The following is a 20528-nucleotide window of genomic DNA, read 5'->3' on the forward strand; positions in this document are numbered from 1 at the left end:
GGCCCTACTGATTTAAAAAAAATTTTTTTAAATGTTTATTTATTTTGAGAGAGAGCAAGACAGAGCACAAGCAGGCAGGAGCAGAGAGAGAGGGAGACACAGAATCTAAAGCAGGCTCTAGGCTCCGAGCTGTCAGCACAGAGCCTGACGCGGGGCTCGAACCTACGAATCGTGAGATCGTGACCTGATCCAACTGAGCCACCCGGGTACTCTGGCCCCTACTGATTTTAATAACATTGAGCTTTGTTTCCCAGTTAATTTATTCAAAAATCTTGTAAATTACTGTTCAAACTTCTATATCATTTTTTTTCTGAAGTATGTGTTGGTTTTAGCATTTTGGTTCTCCAAATTAAACTTAAATAAAATTATTCAATTTCCGTTCATGTTCATAGCTGGTGTACCCCTCTTTCCCACCCCTGAATGGCTGGAGGGTGAATATGATGGATTTACGGAACTCCTCTAGTGTTCTAGACAAATATAGTTCATTCATTCTCACAGCACCCATTTTCCAAGTGCAGGAAGGTGGCTCAGAATTCTTGGGGAACAGGAATCCCTCCTCCTGCTCAGTCCTTCTGGCTGGACTAGATTGACATGAGACGGGTTAACAAGAGAAAATCAAATTTAATAACATACTTAGTGGGGAATCCACACAGACGTGGAAATTCTGAAGCCAGTCAGGCAAATTGAGGTATCTTTGTCTTCTTGAACGAGGGAGAAGGGGAAAGGAATGTGATTCACAGGGAAATAAGAAGAACAGATGTTTGGCATTTAGACGTTTGCCCTGCCATGCAGATGGTCACTTAGATAAAATTTACCTCTGCCAGTAACCCCTATTCTGGGATAGACACCCCCCTCCAGTTTAGATTCTTCTACGTAGTTAACAGAGGGGCAAAAGTTTCTCTTGAGCTTGTAGGCTCTCAACTGCCTTCAGCTCAAAATAATCTTTACACCCTAGCGACTCATCTTGGGGCAGCCTGCCCTCGGCCCCTACAGAGCGGTGAAATGAATTGTGCAACATTGTGCAACTAGGTAACAGCGCCGTTGGTATGTGAAGCCTGGTGTAAATCTGGAGTAGACTGGATACAAAAACAGCTGGGACTCTCTCCACCTGGGTTTCCATATCCTTTGTGGTGTGAATTTGTATCTTCCCATCAAGAAGTGGGGCCTGTTGCCTCACCCCTTGAATCGGGGCCAGTCTGTTCGTTATTTCAGCCAGTGGGAAAGACGAATAGTGGCGAGCCACTTCTGAGCCTTAAGGGGCCGTGCCTCCACCCGGCTGTCTCTTAGAACCCTGCCTCGCTGGAAGAACAAGCCCGGGCTAGCCTACAGGAAGATGGGAGAACACAGGGCCCGAGCCCAGTCAGCTCGGCCACCCCAGCCAAGGCCGCAGACACCGGGAGAGCCAAGCTAAGATCAGGGAAACTGCTACCATCCCCATGGCAGGCTGCAGGTGCCCTAGGGAGCCCACTGAGAACAGCTCAGATCAGGCCTGCCCAGCCAACCCACTCACGCATACACAAAAATAAAGCTTTACTGTTGTAGCCACTGGGGTGTCGTGCTTATCATGCAGCATCACTTTACCAAGAGAAAGTATACATTCACAATGCCCGCAGATCTTGTGCGTACCCGACAATTGTAGGAAGGGATACCTTTTTACAAACATATCTATCAGAAATCTTTCTCTCCTCCGCACCCCTCCCCGGTTTTTATCATGCTATTTTGTTCTCTTTAATTACTCAAGGAGGGGGAAACATACTGTGAGCAACATATTAGAAATTATTTTTGTTTGATGGGCCGATTGAATGAACAACTAAATTGGAAACTCAACCACAGTGTGTTTCTCCTTCGTTTCTATCATCAGACAAATCCAGTGCGAACACATCAGCCAGTTGTTTTGAGGGTCGAGTGTGTATAGACACTATGCACAGTGCAAAGTGTTTTTTTTTTCTTTTAAGTTTATTTATTTATTTTGAGAGAGAGAGAGAGAGAGAGAGAGAGAGAGAGAGAGAATCCCAAGCAGGCTCCGCACTGTCAGTGCAGAGCCTGACGTGGGGCTCAAACTCACTAACCACAAGATCATAACCTGAGCCCAAGTTGGACACTTAACCAACTGAGCCACTCGGGGGCCCCCAGTGCAAAGTGTTTTAAGATGAGGTTCCTGTCTTCAAGGAATTTACAATGCAATTGAAAGGTAGGGGTGCCTGGGTGGTTCAGTTGGTTGAGCATCCGACTTCGGCTCAAGTCATGATCTTACAGTTCATGAGTTCGAGCCGTGTCGGGCTCTGTGCTGACAGCTCAGAGCCTGGAGCCTGCTTCGGATTCTGTGTCTCCCTCTCTTTGCCCCTCCCATACTCATGCTCTGTCTCTCTCTCTCTCAAAAATAAATAACACTATGGGGCGCCTGGGTGGCTCAGTCGGTTAAGCGTCCGACTTTGGCTCAGGGCATGATCTCGCAGTCCGTGAGTTCGAGCCCCGCGTCGGGCTCTGTGCTGACGGCTCGGAGCCTGGAGCCTGTTTCAGATTCTGTGTCTCCCTCTCTCTCTGCCCCTCCCCTGTTCATGCTCTGTCTCTCTCTGTCTCAAAAATAAATAAACATTAAAAAAAATTAAGTTGGGGCGCCTGCACAGTCGGTTAAGCGTCCGACTTCAGCCAGGTCATGATCTCGCGGTCCGTGAGTTCGAGCCCCGCGTCAGGCTCTGGGCTGATGGCTCGGAGCCTGGAGCCTGTTTCCAATTCTGTGTCTCCCTCTCTCTCTGCCCCTCCCCCGTTCATGCTCTGTCTCTCTCTGTCCCAAAAATAAATAAAAAACGTTGAAAAAAAAATTAAAAAAAAAATTAAGTAAATAAATAAATAAATAACACTAGAAAAAGGGGTGCCTGGGTGGCTCAGTTGGTTAAGCGTCTGACTTCGGCCCAGGTCATGATCCCATGCTTCGTGGGTTTGAACCCCACGTCGGGCTCTGTGCTGACAGCTTGGAGACTGGAGCCTGCTTCAGATTCTGTGCCTCCCTCTCTCTCTCTCTGCCCCTCCCCTGCTTGCACTCTGTCTCTCTGTCTTCCCCAAATAAATAAACATTAAAAAATTAAAAAAAAAAAGCAATGTAAGTATTCATGAACCGAGAGAAGCTTAATAACAATGAAAGACTTCAAGAACACCTGCACCACACCCTTACAGTCTCACAAAGACAAGACGCATGACCGCCTGATCGTTCAGAAAAAGGACGTCAGCACTTGCTAGGAGAGCTCCGAAGTGGAATGCTTGGCAGACAAACCGCCCAGGTGAAGGCTGGACTTTACAGGTGGGGCTGGAACTCCTTCTTGGAGCCTTTCACTAAGCAGGTAGGAGGGCCGTCTTGGTAGGTGCAACTACAGGTTATAATATCAGCAGAGGGAAAGTGCAAGGTGTATTTGGCAGAGAGTAAATAAGTCATTTTCAGGAGAACAGAGAAAAATCAATAGGACAAAGTGCCTGATGAGATATGGAGTGGAAGACACGTGAGGAGCCTGTGTGTCTCCAGCCAGGAGGATGGTGATCATTAACAGAGAGAGAAGAGCTGGCAGCTGGTGAATTCTTCAATGTTAGACACGTGGAGCTTGCGCTGGGAGTGAAATGCCCAGCAGGCTGTTGGAAATTCAGGTCAGGGGCCGAGGGGAAAGGTAAAAGTTAGAGATATGGCTTGAAAATCTTCAATGCAAGCAAGCCGAGATGAAACCAGAGGAGAGGGGCAAGGCCTGGATCTCGGGGAATGTCCACAATGTCTAGCAGGGCAGATAAGAAAGAGGCAGAGCTGAGTGCTAAGTAGGATGTAGTGCGTGCCAGAGGGGTCACAGAAGTGTGATCACCATTCAGAGAAGGGAGACAGAGCGGCAGAGCGGAAACTGTCCCTGTGGCTCATAGCAGGGCCACCCAGCTTCTGTAAGTCACTTGGAGGGACGCATGGTTCCGGCTGGACAGGTCACCTGCTAACAACAGAAACACAGAGGAGACTGATGACACTTATTTGCAAAAACAAAAGCCACACAACGAAAAAGAAAACCCAGCTAGCTTTGTCTGGGGCTGATTTGCCCCCTTTTGACCCTCTGTGTCGATCTTCTGAATGGATTAATTAGCACATTTCTGCTTCACTTTTATTCATAAGCACATGAATGCTTTGAGCAGAGACACATGTTTGCACATCCATATTACTTAGTTCTTGTGGTTAGAGATGATGCTATGATAACATCATTAAGTTACAGAAGTACAGTTCAGGGGCAGCTGGGTGGCTCAGTTGGTTAAGCATCTGACTCTTTATTCTGGCCCAGGTCATGATTTCATCGTTTATGAGATCGAGCAGTGCGCCAGGCTCTGTGCTGACAGCATGGAGCCTGCTTGGGATTCTCTGTCCCTCCCCCACTTGCACTTTCTGTCTCTCTCAAAATAAATAAGTAAACGTTAAAAAAAAAAAGTACAATTCAGGGACGTCTGGCTGGCTCTGTTGGTAGAGCATGCAACTCTTGATCTCAGGGTCATGAGTTCAATCAAGCCCCATACTGGGTGTGGAGCCTACTTAAAAAAAAAAAAAAAAAAAAAAAAAAAAAGTACAATTCATCCCAACCACTGGAAGAACCACTGGTAGAGTTTCTAGGAATATGAATAATTGTCATTGGTTCTACTCTATTTCAGTGAAGTACGAAGAATAGAAAAACATAAAGTAAAAAGAAAAACAAACAAAAAAATCTCCTTTAAAAAAAGAAAAAGCATACAAAAAGGAGCCATAAGTCCACCAGCCAACTGCTTGCCAGTTGCTTTAAAAGTGTTTCCAACCAACACTCTGCAGGTTAGTTGAAAGGAGTGGATACATAGTTCTTATCAGCAGACACGGCCACATTCACCATTCTGCTCTGTATCTGCTCTAAGTGCTTTGCTCTAGTAATATTCTATGTACTAGAATATTCTAGAAACCAGTATTGAATAAACTTTCCAAGTGTCTCAGCACCCTAAAAATTGAGAGCCATGCATGAGTACTGGAGGGAGACCCAAGGGCAGTTGGAAAAGGGGAAGGCACCCCAACAGACAGGACCAGCTGCTCCTTTTCCTTGTCTTCCTCCTTAAGTGGACCAGCTCTAGTTATGGTCTTATTAGATTGGGATGCCATGCATTCCATTCATCAAGACGGAAACCTGACTCATCCCTCACCTCCCACATCAATCCATCCGCAAGTCCTGTCAATTACCTCATCAAAGTAGAACTCCAAATCTGCCTCACTGTTTTTCCATCTGCAGGGCCAACAGCCTGATGCAGCCAGCCGTCTGGTCTTCTCTCCCACAGTGTCCTCCTAATCCATGTGCTTGTGTCTGCTGTCAGCCCCCTGCAGTCCATTCCCATTACAACACCAAGAACATTTTTCTCAAAACTTAAAGTAGATCGCATTGCCTCGCAGCTGAAAACTCTTCCGTGGCTCCCAACGCCCTAAAACAAAATCTGGGCTCCTCTGAGCATGACCGGCGAGAGTGCCGCGCCCCTCTACGTCATCTGGCACCCCATCTCCTGCTTGCTATAGCTGTGGCCATGGCTGGGTTTTCTTCTCAGCACCAAGCCAAGGAGGCAGAGGTCTATTACAGTGTCCCTTCCTCCTGCCTGGAAAGCGCCGCAACTTTTTTTTTTTTTTTGCAAAGACCTCAGCTTAAATGTCATCTCCCCGAGGCCTTCCGAGGCCATTTGTTTTCATTTCGTTTGGCTCTGAAGTAACAGCTCAGTGCAAACAAGAATCACGTCCATGGTGCTCATCCCGTGTCTCTGTTAACTTGCATGGTGCCCGGTGCATGGTAGGAACTCAATTATTGGATGAATGGATAAAAGGACCCAAAGTGTTCAAGGTGTGCAAGGCCCGGACTTAGGTCAGAAACTTTCATTTTTGGATGGCGTGAGAGCGTGCATTGAGAAAGTAAACTCCATTCTGGAGTAATCTCAGTGACCATTGATCTAAAAGCTCCAAGATCACAGGGTGCCTGGTGGGCTCAGTCAGGAGACTGTGTTGACCCTCGATGAGCTTGAATCCCACGTTGGGTGTGGGCGGAATTTACTTAAAAATAAAATTAAAAATAAAAATAAACAATAGAATTCCCAAGCCCCGTTGCTCTTCCGACCTAGCAGAGCTAACTCACACTGTTGCCTGGAAACTTCTTGTTTTTCCCCTTATGTAGAGAGATTTATTGACGTGCGTCCGTAAGTACAAAGATATCACAGTAAGAAATAAGAAGAGTTTGAGCTCTTTGTGGGAGAATGCCAATTGATTAGACGGCATGTGTTATTAATACTTATTACGGTTTTATTACAACCCATGAATCACATGAAGTCTCATTATAAAAGTATGGGCTTTGGGCCAAGAACATCATGACAATCTAGTTTGGAGTGAGGCGTCATCATCTGGGGAGGGTCTCGAGCAGTTGGATCTGGCTGCTGGCCAGCCATGGCAACAGTACATAGCGTGTCCCATCGCTGATGGGAGAGGAGGCCGTGTGACAGGAAGGAGCGTTGTCACGCTCGCAGGGGTGGGAGTGGGTGCACACGATGAGATCTAGCCCTAAGGTCCCTTCCAATGGCTTCTCATTTTTCCATTCCAGCGAAGTCACTTCAGCCCAATGAAACACGCAGTCACGGAGGGTCTTGTGAGTGCCTGAGGCCTCACCAGGAATGTGACAGTGAACGTGTAGACACCCACTCTGCCCCAACAGAATAAATGGGAGGTGAACAAGACTTCACGAAGCCGGAGGCTGATGTCAGCCCTTGGCTCTCCCCTTGGAACGTCAAGACACAAGAATCAGCTGTGTGGAGTCGACAATCGAGGACATGGGACTTTCTCAAATGGTACCAAAATATTTTTAGTTCCCGTTTCCACGAAATGCCCGCATTTGAAATGCCCGCAGAATTGGAAGCCCCAGCCGCCTTCGTGTCCTCGTTCATGCGAGCTCCTCCTCCACACCCCCAAGCTCACTGCGTTTCCCGTGTTTTTTCTTCACTTAATAGTCAAACCCACATGCGCTTCCCTTATTAGGTTTGTGAAATAATACAATGTCTGACTTACCCGGAATTTCCCGACCTTAACCCGCAGCTGGCCTCCCGCACGCGGTGGTGTTCCAGCTTACCACCACGGAGCCCGGAGAGGAGCGCGTTTTGTTGCCTCCCTGGCCCCTCGGCGATAATCATCATCTTCCACATTAGGCACTACGTTCATTGTTAGGATAAAGCACACTCTGAATTGTCTCAACACCAACGTTGCCAAGCAGCACAGCTCCCTTTCAAGCCCCACGTGTTTAAAGTTGACAAGAGCTGTCTGGTAGCTGTCACACCTCTCCTCCACTTTTCCCAGCCATTTTCCTACTACAGGGAGAGAATATGGATGTTGGGCAAGTCATTCACTTCTCTGAGTCTATTTAAGTTTTGTTGTTGTTTTTTTTTTTTTTTTGGAGAGAGAGCAAGCTTGTACATGCATGCACATGTAAGTGGGGGAACAGGCAGAGAACGAGAGCGAGAGCCATAGAGAGGAGAGAGAGAGAATCTCGAGCAGGCTCCGTGCCCAGCGCGGAGCCCAACATGGGGTTCTATCTCCCAACCATGAGATCCTGACATAAGCTGCCGTCAAGAGCAGGCCGCTTAACCGACAGAGCCACCCAGGTGCCCCCAATTTTTTTTTATTTAAGTCCTCTCTACACCCAACGTGTGGCTCAAACTCACAATCCCTAGATTAAGAATTTCACGCTCTTCAGCTGAGCCAGCCAGGCACCCCTCTCCGAGTCTGTTCTTTGGTCCATGAAATCAGAGGATGGAATTAGGTTAGAGAGTAAACTATGGGGCAAGGAGGCAAAGTTAGCTCCCCGCTGAGCTTGGATTGGCCCTCCGTAGCATTGACAAAATTTTCAGTCATAGGCAACCTTCTAAAGTTGGGAGATTTCCCATGAAATTTCGTATTTCTGGTTTCTTCTGCAAAATCCAAATCTGAATTCCCTTGAAAACTCTGGCCTCAGAGACTCCCTTCCACATCTCACAAGCTTCTCACATTCGCAAATGACAGGGAGGAAGGCACAGCTGCCCACCTCATCCCTCCTCTGATAATAGCACCTGAAGATGATGATGCCCTGTCTCTGGTTCTCTGAATCCACTTTTCTGAGAGCAGTGCTTTCTGTTTGGTGACCTGAGGAAAAGGGGTGTGTGTGCTGATGGAGAGAGAGAGAGAGAGAGAGAGAGAGAGAAGAAAATTCTAGCCTGAGATAATTGGGAGGGAGTGGCCTTTAAATTGGACACTGCTTGGGGCTCCTGGGTGGTTCATTCAGTTGAGCGTCTGATTTCTGGCTCAGGTCATGATCTCACAGTTCATGGGTTCGAGTCCTGCATCGGGCTCTGTGCTGACAGCTCGGAGCCTGGAGCCTGCTTCAGATTCTGTGTCTTCCTCTCTGCCCCTCCCCTGCTTGCACACAAACATTCTCTCTCTCAACAATATAATAAACATTAAAAAAATTTTTTTAAATTGGCTGCTGCTCTTCATTTAATGGCAGTTCCCACCTGTCCCATTTCATTTATGCATATTATTTGTCTGGCCCCTCTAGGCATTTCCACAAGATAATCTCTAAATCCCCCTTCCTCTGAACACACCTAAATGTTTCTAAGATATTCTTTCAAGAGTGTTGAGCCTCTGCAAGCAGATTAATTCCCTCCCTCCCTCTCCTGACAGAATATCTGGCAGGCCAAACACAAAGATACAACCATTGTCTGCCTTCCTCAATTCCCCAGCACCCAGAAAAAGCCCCAGCACCTAGAAGGCGCTCAGTAAATATTTGTAGAATGAAGTATTCAGGGTTAGCGATTACCTTTGGAAAGTGTCCACAATGATTAACCGAGCAAATTAATGTTTTAAGAGGGCACCTCTAATCACCTTACTTGCAATATCATTATATTTTATGTTACCCAATAGAGAGGGATAACCAGCTTACATTTCTTTGATTTAAACATTTGGACATTTAAAACTCCTTATTAAGTCTTGGGTACAGATATAGCCAACCTTTTAGATTTTATTTATATTTCCATGGAGGGGATAGGTATATATTTCAGGCAGTAATGAAGCAAAATCAGAGAGCCTGAGCCTTAAAGAAATAAAGAACTTGCTTTCTCGACTAAAACTAGGCTTAAAAAAATGCCCTTTCCTCAATCAAGTTTTCAGAATGGAGCCAGGCTGGGGATAAATGGCACAACACTACCCCCATGTGTTCACTATTGGGATTTACACCGCCTTTATACAAGGACTTCCGGAGTCAACACTTTGGCACACCAGGCACCTGGCTAGGTGCTAGAGAGCAGTCATGAGCGAAACCCACACGATTCCTGAGATCTTGTGAGACATATGCTCAGGATTCAAGTCCGTATGGGATTTCAAACCGCGGTGACTCTTCTGGAGGAAAGGATATGGTTCTTTGAAAATGATTCAGCTTTAGTCCCCACCTCCTGAGATAATAAGCACAACATAACTCAATTTATTGAGAGCCTTCTATGCCTAGGCACTGTAGTAAGCATTAGCTCATCTAATCCTCTCAAAAACTATAGACAGGTAGTTCATAAATAAATAATTTGCACAAGAACACAGAGCGAGTAAGCGGTGGTACTAAGAAATTTAATGTTTAACTCCTATATTCCTTACTAACTGAAAAAAAAACCACATACACAATCTAAGATATTATAATAGTGTTTCTTAAATATGAGTAATGCATGAGCCCCTTTTAAAGGAATAGAAAATTTCTCACAGATGTCTCCATCAGCAGTTCTCAGGGTCAACTTAAATTATTTTTTTCAGTTTTTATTTAAATTCCAGTTAGTTGGGGTGCCTGGGTGGCTTGGTCGGTTAGGCGTCCGACTTCGGCTCAGGTCATGATCTCACGGTCCGTGGGTTCGAGCCCCGCGTCGGGCTCTGTGCTGACAGCTCGGAGCCTGGAGCCTGTTTCCGATTCTGTGTCTCCCTCTCTCTCTGCTCCTCCCCTGTTCATGCTCTGTCTCTCTCTGTCTCAAAAAAATAAATAAACGTTAAAAAAAAATTAAAAAAAAATAAATAAATTCCAGTTAGTTAACATACAGTGTAATATTAGTTTCAGGTGTACAATATAGGGATTCAACACTTCCGTATAATACCCAGTGCTCATCACAGCAAGTGCACTCCTTAATCCCCATCACCTGTTTCACCCATACCCCCTTCCTCCTCCCCTCTGGTAACCATCAGTGTGTTCTCTATAGTTAAGCACCCGGGTGACGGGTTACGGGCACCCTGGTGGCTCAGTCCGTTGTTCAGCTCAAGTCATGATCTCACAGTTTGTTAACAAACTGTCAGACTCAGACTCCGTGCTTAACAGTGAGGAGCCTGCTTGGGATTCCCTCTCTCTCTCCCCCTTTCTCTCTCTGCCCCTCCCCTGTTCTCTCTCTAAACAAACAAACAAACATGAAAAAAATTAATCTCTTTCTTGGTTTGCCCCTCTCTTTTTTCTCCTTCGCTCACTTGTTTTGTTTCTTAAATTCCATATATGGATGAAAACATATGGTATTTGTCTTTCTCTGACTTATTTTGCTCAGCATAATACTCTCTAGTTCCATCCACGTCATTGAAAAATGGCAAGATTTTGTTCTTTTTTTATGGCTGAGCGATATTCCATTGCATATATATACACCACATCTTCTTTATCCATTTACTGCCGATGTTCATTGGGGCTGTGTCCATTTGGCTATTGTAGATAATGTTGCTACAAACATTGGAGTACATGTATCCCTTTGAATTAGTATTTCTGTATTCATTGGGTAAATACCTAGTAGTACAATTGCTGGATCATAGAGCAGTACTATTTTTATTTTATTTTATTAAAAAAAAGTTTTTTTTAACGTTTATTTATTTTTGGGACAGAGAGAGACAGAGCATGAACGGGGGAGGGGCAGAGAGAGAGAGGGAGACACAGAATCGGAAACAGGCTCCAGGCTCCGAGCCGTCAGCCCAGAGCCCGACGCGGGGCTCGAACTCACGGACCGCGAGATCGTGACCTGAGCCGAAGTCGGACGCTTAACCGACTGAGCCACCCAGGCGCCCCAGAGCAGTTCTATTTTTAAATTTTTGAGGCATCTCCCCACTGTTTTCCACAGTGGCTGCACCAGTTTGCGTTCCCACCAACAGTGCAAGAGGGTTCCACTTTCTCCCCATCCTCGCCAACACCTGTTGTTTCCTGTGTTGTTTGATTTTAGTTGTTGAGGTGAGATCTCGTTGTACTTTTGATTTGTATTTCCCCAGTGATGAGTGATGTTGAGCATCTTTTAGGATCAACTTATTTTGATCATAATGCTGGCTGCTTTAGTACATGGAAAAAGTTAGGTAAGAACTCTGTATATCTTTAGCCCTTACCTGACTAAAACAAAAACAAATGCACAAACACGAGCAAAAGTATCATTCAAAGAGATGTATTGTCAACTTCAATTTAACAGCAATCATGTGGCACTCACTGAAAAATAAAAATATGTGAGTTGCCTGGCACAGGTCAGGCACTGTTCATATCACTGGGGTTGAGCAGCAGAGATAAACGACAGACAAATAATGGGTAAAGTACACAGCGTGTCGGGTGGTGATGAGTGCCGGGGAGAGAGACAGCACAGGGAAAATGGTCAACGGGGTGGTCAGGAAGTGGCACTTACGCAGAAGCCCAAAGGAGCTGAGAAAGCAGGCCTGCGGCTATCTGCAGGGAGAACATTCCAAAGGAGCCTGGGACAAAGGAACAGACCTTGAATTTGGAGTGTGCCTGGGGTATGGGAGGAAGAGCAAGGAGGCCAGTGGGATCGGAACAGGGAGGGAGTTGTAGGAAATGAGGTGGGGTCAGAAAACGATGCCAGATAGCGATGTCTGCTGAAATTACCTCTTGGATTCATCTCCTACGGCTGCTCAAGGCAACACTACTGCCTCGTACAAGCCATTTATGGTTCTGCAAGTACATTGTAGTCCTTCACCCTTCCATGCCTTCTCTGAAAGGAAGCCTAATCATGGTCTTTCTGGGAAAGCCTCCCTGATTAGACAAGCATCCCTTCAGAATACCTTCACACCCTGTGTACAACTCTGACTTAGTTCCATCACTGCATTCTGGCTGGTGGCTTATTTATCTGCCTTATGCACTAGAAAACAAGCTTCTCGAGGGCAAGAAGCTTTTTCTTTCCTTCTTTCCTTCCTTCCTTCCTTCCTTCCTTCCTTCCTTCCTTCCTTCCTTCTTTTCTTTTTTCAATATCTTCAACGCATAAATACCTATAGGGCCATAATAGATCATTAAGATAGATAATGTTTGTTGCACTACTAGGCATTTATCCAAGGGATACAGGTGTGCTGTTTCGAAGGGGCACGTGCACCCCAATGTTTAGAGCAGCACTATGAACAATAGCCAAAGTATGGAGAGAGCCCAAATGTCCATCGATGGCTGAATGGATAAAGAAGATGTGGTATATATATATATATATATATATATATATATATGATGGAGTATTACTCGGCAATCAGAAAGAACACAATCTTGCCATTTGCAACTACGTGGATGGAACTGGAAGGTATTATGCTAAGCGAAATTAGTCAGAGAAAGACAAATATCATATGACTTCATTCATATGAGGACTTTAAGACATAGAACAGATGAACACAAGGGAAGGGAGGCAAAATAATATAAAAACGGGGGGGGAGAGATGAAACCTAAGAGACTCTTAAATATGGAGAACAAACAGAGGGTTACTGGAGAGGTTGTGGGAGGGGGGGAGGGGCTAAATGGGTAAGAGGCTAAAAAACTTACATTCTACCACCCAGAGCCGGGATTTGAACCCAGATTTATTTATCCCAAACGACACCGAGCTGTAAAGTGGACACGTGTGAATTAGGAACTGGATTTGGTATCATTTCCCAAGTCCCTTGAGAAATAACTATCATCCGTAAGAGATTTACAGAAACCCTTTCCATACTGTATTTACATTGCTTGACATCGCTGTGGTTTTTAAGGAAGAAAGATGGAAGGCCACCTGCCAATCACTGAGCCATTGTGAAGATGTTGACATTGTTTGCAACAAGGAAAGTAGGAGGAGCATCTGGAAGTGAAGTGATGTGTTGAGCAAACGAAGACTACAGACCCTGCAGGAGTGTTAACTCTGCCGGGGAGCATTTACGAATCTGGCATTTGTACAGTTGTTGAGCGTTATCTTAATTTTTCACGTACCGTGTATAATAACATTTATTTAGGTACAGAGGAAACAGGTCCAATGAGTATAAAACAGTGCTCTGGTTATTTCTAAGTTATGGAAGTTTCTTTTTTTTTTTTTACCCTGTGCTTTTCTACATTTACTCAAGTCTCCACCACTGTTAAAAAAAAAAAAATCATAATGAAACTCAATAAGAAAATGAATCCAGTTACTATCGGACAAAAGACCTGGACAGACACTTCACCAAAGAAGATATATACGTGGCAATTGAGCAGATGAAAAGATGGCCAAAATCATACACCATTAAAGGGACTACAAATTGAAACAACAGTGAGCTACCATTACACGCCCATTAGAGTGGTTAAAATCCCAAACACTAACACCAAATGCTGGTGAGGAGGTGGGGCAAAAGGAATCCTCATTCATGGCTGGTGGGGATGCAAAATGGTGTAACCCCTTTGAAAGGCGGTTTGGAGGTGTCTTACAACACTCAACGTATTAGTACCATACAATCCAGCAATCCCATTCCTTGGTTCTTACCCAGAGGAACTGAAAACTGACATCCACACGAAACCTGCACGTGAATGCTCACATTAACTTTATTCCTAGCTGCCAAAACTTAGACACAAACGAGATGTCTGTCAGTAGGTGAATGGGTACGTACACTGTGGTACATCCATACAATGGAATATTATTCTGCACTAAAAACGAATGAGCTATCAAGCCCTGATAAGACGTGGAAGAACTTGAAACGCACATGACTAAGTGAAAAAAAGCCAGTCTGGAGTGGCTACATGCTGTATGATCCCAACTCTCTGACATTCTGGAAAAGGCAAAACTGTAGAGATGGGTAAAAGGTCAGTGGTTGCCAGGGGTCCCGGGGAGGGAGAGATGAATAGCCAAAGCAAAGGGTTTTTTTTGTTGTTGTTCTGTATGAAACTATAACGGTAGGTAGGTGTCATTATACATGTGTCCAAGCCCACAGAATGTACAACGTCAAGAGTGAACACTAATGGGAACTGTGGACTTTGGTCAATAATGATGTGACAAGGGGCGCCTGGGGGGTTCAGTCCATTAAGTCTCCGGTTCTTCATTTCGGGCTCAGGTCATGATCTCACAGTTGTGAGATCAAACCCCGCGTTGGGCTCCACCCTGGGCATGAAGCCTGCTTCAGATTCTCTCTCTCCCTCTTCCTCTGCCCCTCCCCCCTCAAAAGAAGTACATAAACATTTTTTAAAACCATGTGTGGGTGTTGGTCCACCAACCGTAACACCCTGGGGCAGGAGGCTGATGTGGAGGGTGTTGTGCCCTGGCAGGGGAAGAGTACAAGGGAACTGTCTGCATTTTCCTCTCGATTTTGCTGCGAACCCAAAACTGCTCTAGAAATAGTGTCTACTTGGTTTTTTTAAAGTCTACGATGAGCAATGTTACTATTATTCAAAATCCAGGAGAATGCACTCCAAGACCTCTTGTGTTTGTTGGTGTTCCTCGCCATTCCAGAACGGAAATATTCCTGAGAAGAAAGCGGAGGTGTGCAAACCTACGACATACGGGAGAATATGCTTCAGCATGCTGCAGTATTGGGGGAGGTACTCATAAGTAATCATCTGAGAGGAAGGGATGGAGAGCACTGCCGCTTATGTTTAAAAAAAGTTTTTAGTGTTTATTTATTTTTCGAGGTGGGGGGAGGGGGGGAGAGAGAGGGAGACAGAACCCGAAGCAGGCTCCAGGCTCTGAGCTGTCAGCACAGAGCCTGACGCGGGGCTCAAGTCCACGAACCGCGAGATCATGACCTGATGTCATGCCATCTCTTAATGACAACAGCAAGCCCCAGGACCTCCAAAAATAGCTCTGCAGTTTGTTCATTATACAAGGCTGCCCCACAAGGAAGCTTGGGAACAGAACTCTAAACCCCACCGAGCTTGCCAAGCTGTGGGCCCAAGCTGCATCTGCCGGGAGAGGTGTTTGCCCAATTAGCACAAAGGTGCTGGGAGCCAGGTACTGAGTTGAATGAATGCTTTGTGTGGATTTAATCTCCTTTAATCCACTTGTCCCACATGTCCGCCCATTCTCCTCGCAAAATCCCAGTGCTTCCTACACATGCAAAGAACTCTGTACTGCTTACATTTTAAGAAGCTGAGGTCACATGAGTCATTTGCAAGCCTGCCTATGGACACCACCTGCTTGCTTTGGTTTTATCTGTCGAAAGATGATTATAGATGTTAACTGTTTGTGTACCTTTTAGCTAAGTAGCTAGATCAACTAGGGGAGAATCTGTGACTTTGAAATGGACCTCTAATAGTTTTTTTTTGTTTTTTTTTGTTTTTGTTTTTTTTAATTTATTTTTGGGACAGAGAGAGACAGAGCATGAACGGGGGAGGGGCAGAGAGAGAGGGAGATACAGAATCGGAAACAGGCTCCAGGCTCCGAGCCATCGGCCCAGAGCCTGACGCGGGGCTCGAACTCACAGACCGCGAGATCGTGACCTGGCTGAAGTCGGACGCTTAACCGACTGCGCCACCCAGGCGCCCCACCTCTAATAGTTTTAAAACATAGCAAACGGTTTTAAACTTGTATTCTCTGCATTTTAGTACTAATGTATCCATCTATTCACTTATGCATCCAATAAACACTTCATCTTTGTTTATTTTTACTTATTTATTTATTTTTTATTTGAAGGCCAGGCACTATTTGGTAATGAAAATTCAATAAATAAAATGATTGTTACCTTGAAGAAACTCCTAGTCAGGGGCATCTGGCTGGCTCGATCTCTTCATCTTGGGTTGTAAATTCGAGCCCTGCGTCGAGTATGGAGATTACTTAAAAATAAAACCTTAAACACACACACACACACACACACACACACACACACACACACACACCCCTCCTATAGGGGAGGAAATATAGGGACTAGAACTCATTTGTTTATCATTATATACTTAAGGCTTATTATACGTCAAACTCTGTTGGGCACTAAAAGTACAAAGAAGCTTTGAACAGTTATCACCAGATAGGACATATGCTTCTGGCACTAAGAAATATTGTTAGTCAATTCAAAGTTACCTCATCTAACTAAACTAAACAAACTAGGAATCCAGTACTAGAGGTCACTTACTCAAAATTGTCATTTCCTCATAGAATGTATTCAAACCATTCTTTCTGATGACAGTCTCAGAGAAATGCTCAAAATAGAATTGCTTTTTATAAATTTTTTTTTTCAACGTTTTTATTTATTTTTGGGACAGAGAGAGACAGAGCATGAACGGGGGAGGGGCAGAGAGAGAGGGAGACACAGAATCGGAAGCAGGCTCCAGGCTCCGAGCCGTCAGCCCGGAGCCTGACGCGGGGCTCGAACTCACGGACCGCGAGATCGTGACCTGGCTGAAGTCGGACGCTTAACCGACTGCGCCACCCAGGCGCCCCTAGAATTGCTTTTTAAATTGTTAAAATTCTTTTTGGGGGGTTGGGAGCGCCTGGGTGGCTCAGTCAAACATCCGACTCTTGATCTCAGCTCAGGTCATGATCTCATGGTTCATGGGATCAAGCGCCCTGTCCCACTCTGCACTGACAGTGAGGAGCCTGCTTGGGGTTCTCTGTCTCTCTCTCTCTCTCTCTCTCTCTCTCTCTCTAAAAATAAATAAATAAACATTTAAAAAAATTATTTCTTTCTAAGTAACCCGTACAGCCGACGTGGGGCTCAAACTCACGACACTGAGACCTAGAGTCTCTTGCTCTACCAACTCAGTCAGCCAGCGCCCCCAAAATTATTAAAATTCTTGATAAACTCTGAGCCTAATTACACTACCTGAAAGAGAATAACATTTTTATGCATGATGTAAATACTAATGAGTGTGAATTTTTAAATCTTCAAAATTAGCAACAATTAGCATAGCGCTTCCCAGATAGCAGGGCATTTTCACAGATATATTTCATTCGATACTCATAAAGCCCTCGAAGGAGGGTGTTCATTTACTTTCATTTTTTTTCTGGGTGGTTAAGGAAACCCATGAGGTTTCCCCATGATACCTTTCTCTGCTCATGATCCTTTAGCTAATAGGTAGAGCTGGAGTCTAAACCAAGCTGAGAATCATGCAGATTTTATAACTACATTACAAACTTCTCTGTTGCATTTGGTTATTTCAGTCTTGACAGGGATATTGTTATTCATTGGCAACTTAATAGAAAGATTTATGTTACTATAATGCAATATGAAATAGATACTTTTTAAAAGATCTGGAAATAATATCTGCGTTAGCAGAAGCCACTGCAGCTTACAGGAGCATATAATGGCTAGATCCATGACGGTTTGTATGGTGTGCTGTCAAAACACCCATAATGGTTAATTCGTTAGGCTTTCCAATGAAAGCAGTCCTTGAACTGATATAATTTCAGTTTAGTTAATTTCACCAACTTGCAGGCGCAACCACGAGGAAATTCCTAGGGAAGCAGTGCCATCTAGTGGTAACATCAGGTACCTGCGATAAATTGCAAATAAAATACACAACGTTTATTCAGCCATAAAAAGGAAGGACATACCAATACATGCTACATCATGGATGAATCTTGAAAACATTGTGGTAAGTGAAAGAATCCAGACGCAAAAGGTCACATATTGTGTGATTGCATTTATATAAAATATCCAGAATAGGTAAGTCCATAGAAACAGAAAGCACAATCATGCTTGCCAAGGGCTGGTAAAAGCGAGAATCGGGAGTCACTGTTCAGTAGGCGGGGGGGGGGGGGATTTCTTGTGCGGTGATTAAAATGTTTTGGAACTAGATAGTGGATGCATAAGGTTATGAACGTACTAAATATCACTGAATTGCTTGCTTTAAAATGGTTAATTTTGTTATGTGAATATCTCATTAAGACATTAAAATTGTTTTAATATTTATTTATTTTGAGAGAGAGAGAGTACAAGTGGGTGAAGGGACAGAGGGAGAGGCAGACACAGAATCCGAAGCAGGCTCCAGGCTCTGAACTGTCAGCACAGAGCCTGACATGGGGCTCGAACCCAGAAACAGTGAGACCACGAGCTGAGTGGAAGTTGGCCGCTTAACCAACTGAGCCACGCAGGCGCCCCAAGACATATTTTTAATAAAATAAACATATGAAACATATTAACCTGTAATAGCTGCGTTTACACAAAATATATAATAAACTATATTCGTCCTGTCGTTTGTTGACTAAGGCAATGCTCTAGGTGCTATGAGGATATGAAGATGTGGAACCCAGTTTCTCTCCATAAAAGTTATAATTTAGCGGTAAAGAGTCGTATGCTCAAATAGCAATCGGAGAAAGTGGCATGCGGTAAGTGGCACTACTCTGGTGAACTGGAGAAGGGCACAACGCTTCGGGGGTGGGGGACCAAGGCAAGGTGGCCGTGCAGCAAAGATCACTGGGAAAGTTTTCAGAGCCGGAGCTTAACGGAAACTCACACGCAGGTGCAGAGAACCTCGGCTTTAATTTAAATGCGCTGCCACCAAAGCCCATCGAATGCAGCGGTGTGCTTCTGGCTGATGCCTGTTCTAGCGCAGTAAGATTCTGAAAGGCAGCGCTCACCGAGAGGGCACAAAGCCAATAGCTGGAGGTGAACTCCCAATGCCCTGCACTGCTGAGGGGGAGGGGCGGTGTCTGTCGTCGCCGCCACCCAGAGCTGGGGCAGGTGATGGTGAAAGGTGGTGGCTTGGGGGAGTTCCTCCCGATGGATTCAGAGCCCAGGTCTGGGCAGGACAACTTGGAGAATTCAACCAGAAGTGAGGAAGCAGAGTCTGGCCCCGCGATGTCCGCACACAATGTTCATTCCTTCTTCCCACCTAGTACTTTTCTCCGCCTCGCTGTCTTTGGGTGATCATCTCAATTACTCCCCATTATTCATCATGCAGTAAGTATTTGCTGAGTGCCAGAAACTGTCCAGATCTTGGAAATATAAAAGTAAAAGACAGGATTCTTGCTCACAAAGGGCTCAGAGTCTTTGAAGAACTGATCTGTTAACAATGATCATATGGTCACATAATTGCTTTCGTGGTAATATACACAGAGGTGCTCAGGAAAAGGAATCCCTAAGTATGATTGGGAGAAAGAACCAGTGTTCCCCAATCTTATTAAATCCAACACCCCTTCCTTTTAATAACAAATCATTGTAGGTGCGCCTGGGTGGCTCAGTCAGTTGAGTGTTGGACTTTGGCTCAGGTCATGATCTCGTGATTTTAGGAGTTCAAGCCCCATATCAGGCTCAGAGCTGTCAGCACAGAGCCCACTTCAGAGCCTCTCTCTTTCTCTCTCTCTCTCTCTCTCTCTCTCCCCCTCCCCCATTTGCACTCTCTCAAAAATAAAGACAGTCATTTATAACATAAAACGCCTCAACACGTAAACAATCATAATCACATTAAAAGATAAAATAAAATAGCTTAAGCCTGTGGTAGAATTGCCATGGATGTGACAGCTAGAATACAGAATAATACTGATATATACTGTTGGTAACTTAAATGCACAGGCACACGCAAAAACTTGTACAGGAATGTCCGTGGCAGCATTATTCACCATAGTCAAAAAGGGGAAGCAACCCAAATGCTCATCAAATAATGAATGAATGGATAAGCAAAATGTGGTATGTCCATACAAGGGAATAGTATTCAGCAATAAAAAGAAATGAAGTACTGATTTATGGCACAACATGAATGAATCCTGAAAACATTATGTTAAGAGAAAGTCAGTCACAAGGACCATATGTTACGTGATTCCATTTATTTATTTATTTTTAATACTTATTTGTGTGAGAGAGAGAGAGAAACAGAGAGACAGAGCATGAACAGGGGAGGGGCAGAGAAAGAGGGAGACACAGAATCTGAAACAGGCTCCAGGCTCTGAGCTGTCAGCACAGAGCCCGAGGCGGGGCTCTAACCCTCGAACCTAGAGGTCATGACCTGAGCCGTAGTCAGATGCGTAACTGATGGAGCCACCCAGGCGCCCTACATGATGCCATTTATAGAAAATGTCCAGAACAGGCAAATCTGCAGAGACAGAAAGTAAATTAGTAGTTATGAGAAGGGTTGGAGGCAAATGGGGAGTGACTGCTAATATGTACAGGTTTTTGAGGGGGAGTGATGAAAATGTTCTAAAGTTGACAGTGGTAACCAACCCTGTGATTGTACTAGAGGCCATTGAATTGCATTCTTTAAATGGGTGAATTGTGTGGTTGGTAAACTATGTCTCAATGAAGCTGCTTTTATTTTTTTATTTAAAAATTTTTTTGTTTCGAGTTTTTATTTAAATTCTGGTTAGTTAACATATAGGGCAATATTGGTTAC

This window comes from Neofelis nebulosa, chromosome 13 (assembly GCF_028018385.1).
Source record: "Neofelis nebulosa isolate mNeoNeb1 chromosome 13, mNeoNeb1.pri, whole genome shotgun sequence".
Lineage (NCBI taxonomy): Eukaryota > Metazoa > Chordata > Mammalia > Carnivora > Felidae > Neofelis > Neofelis nebulosa.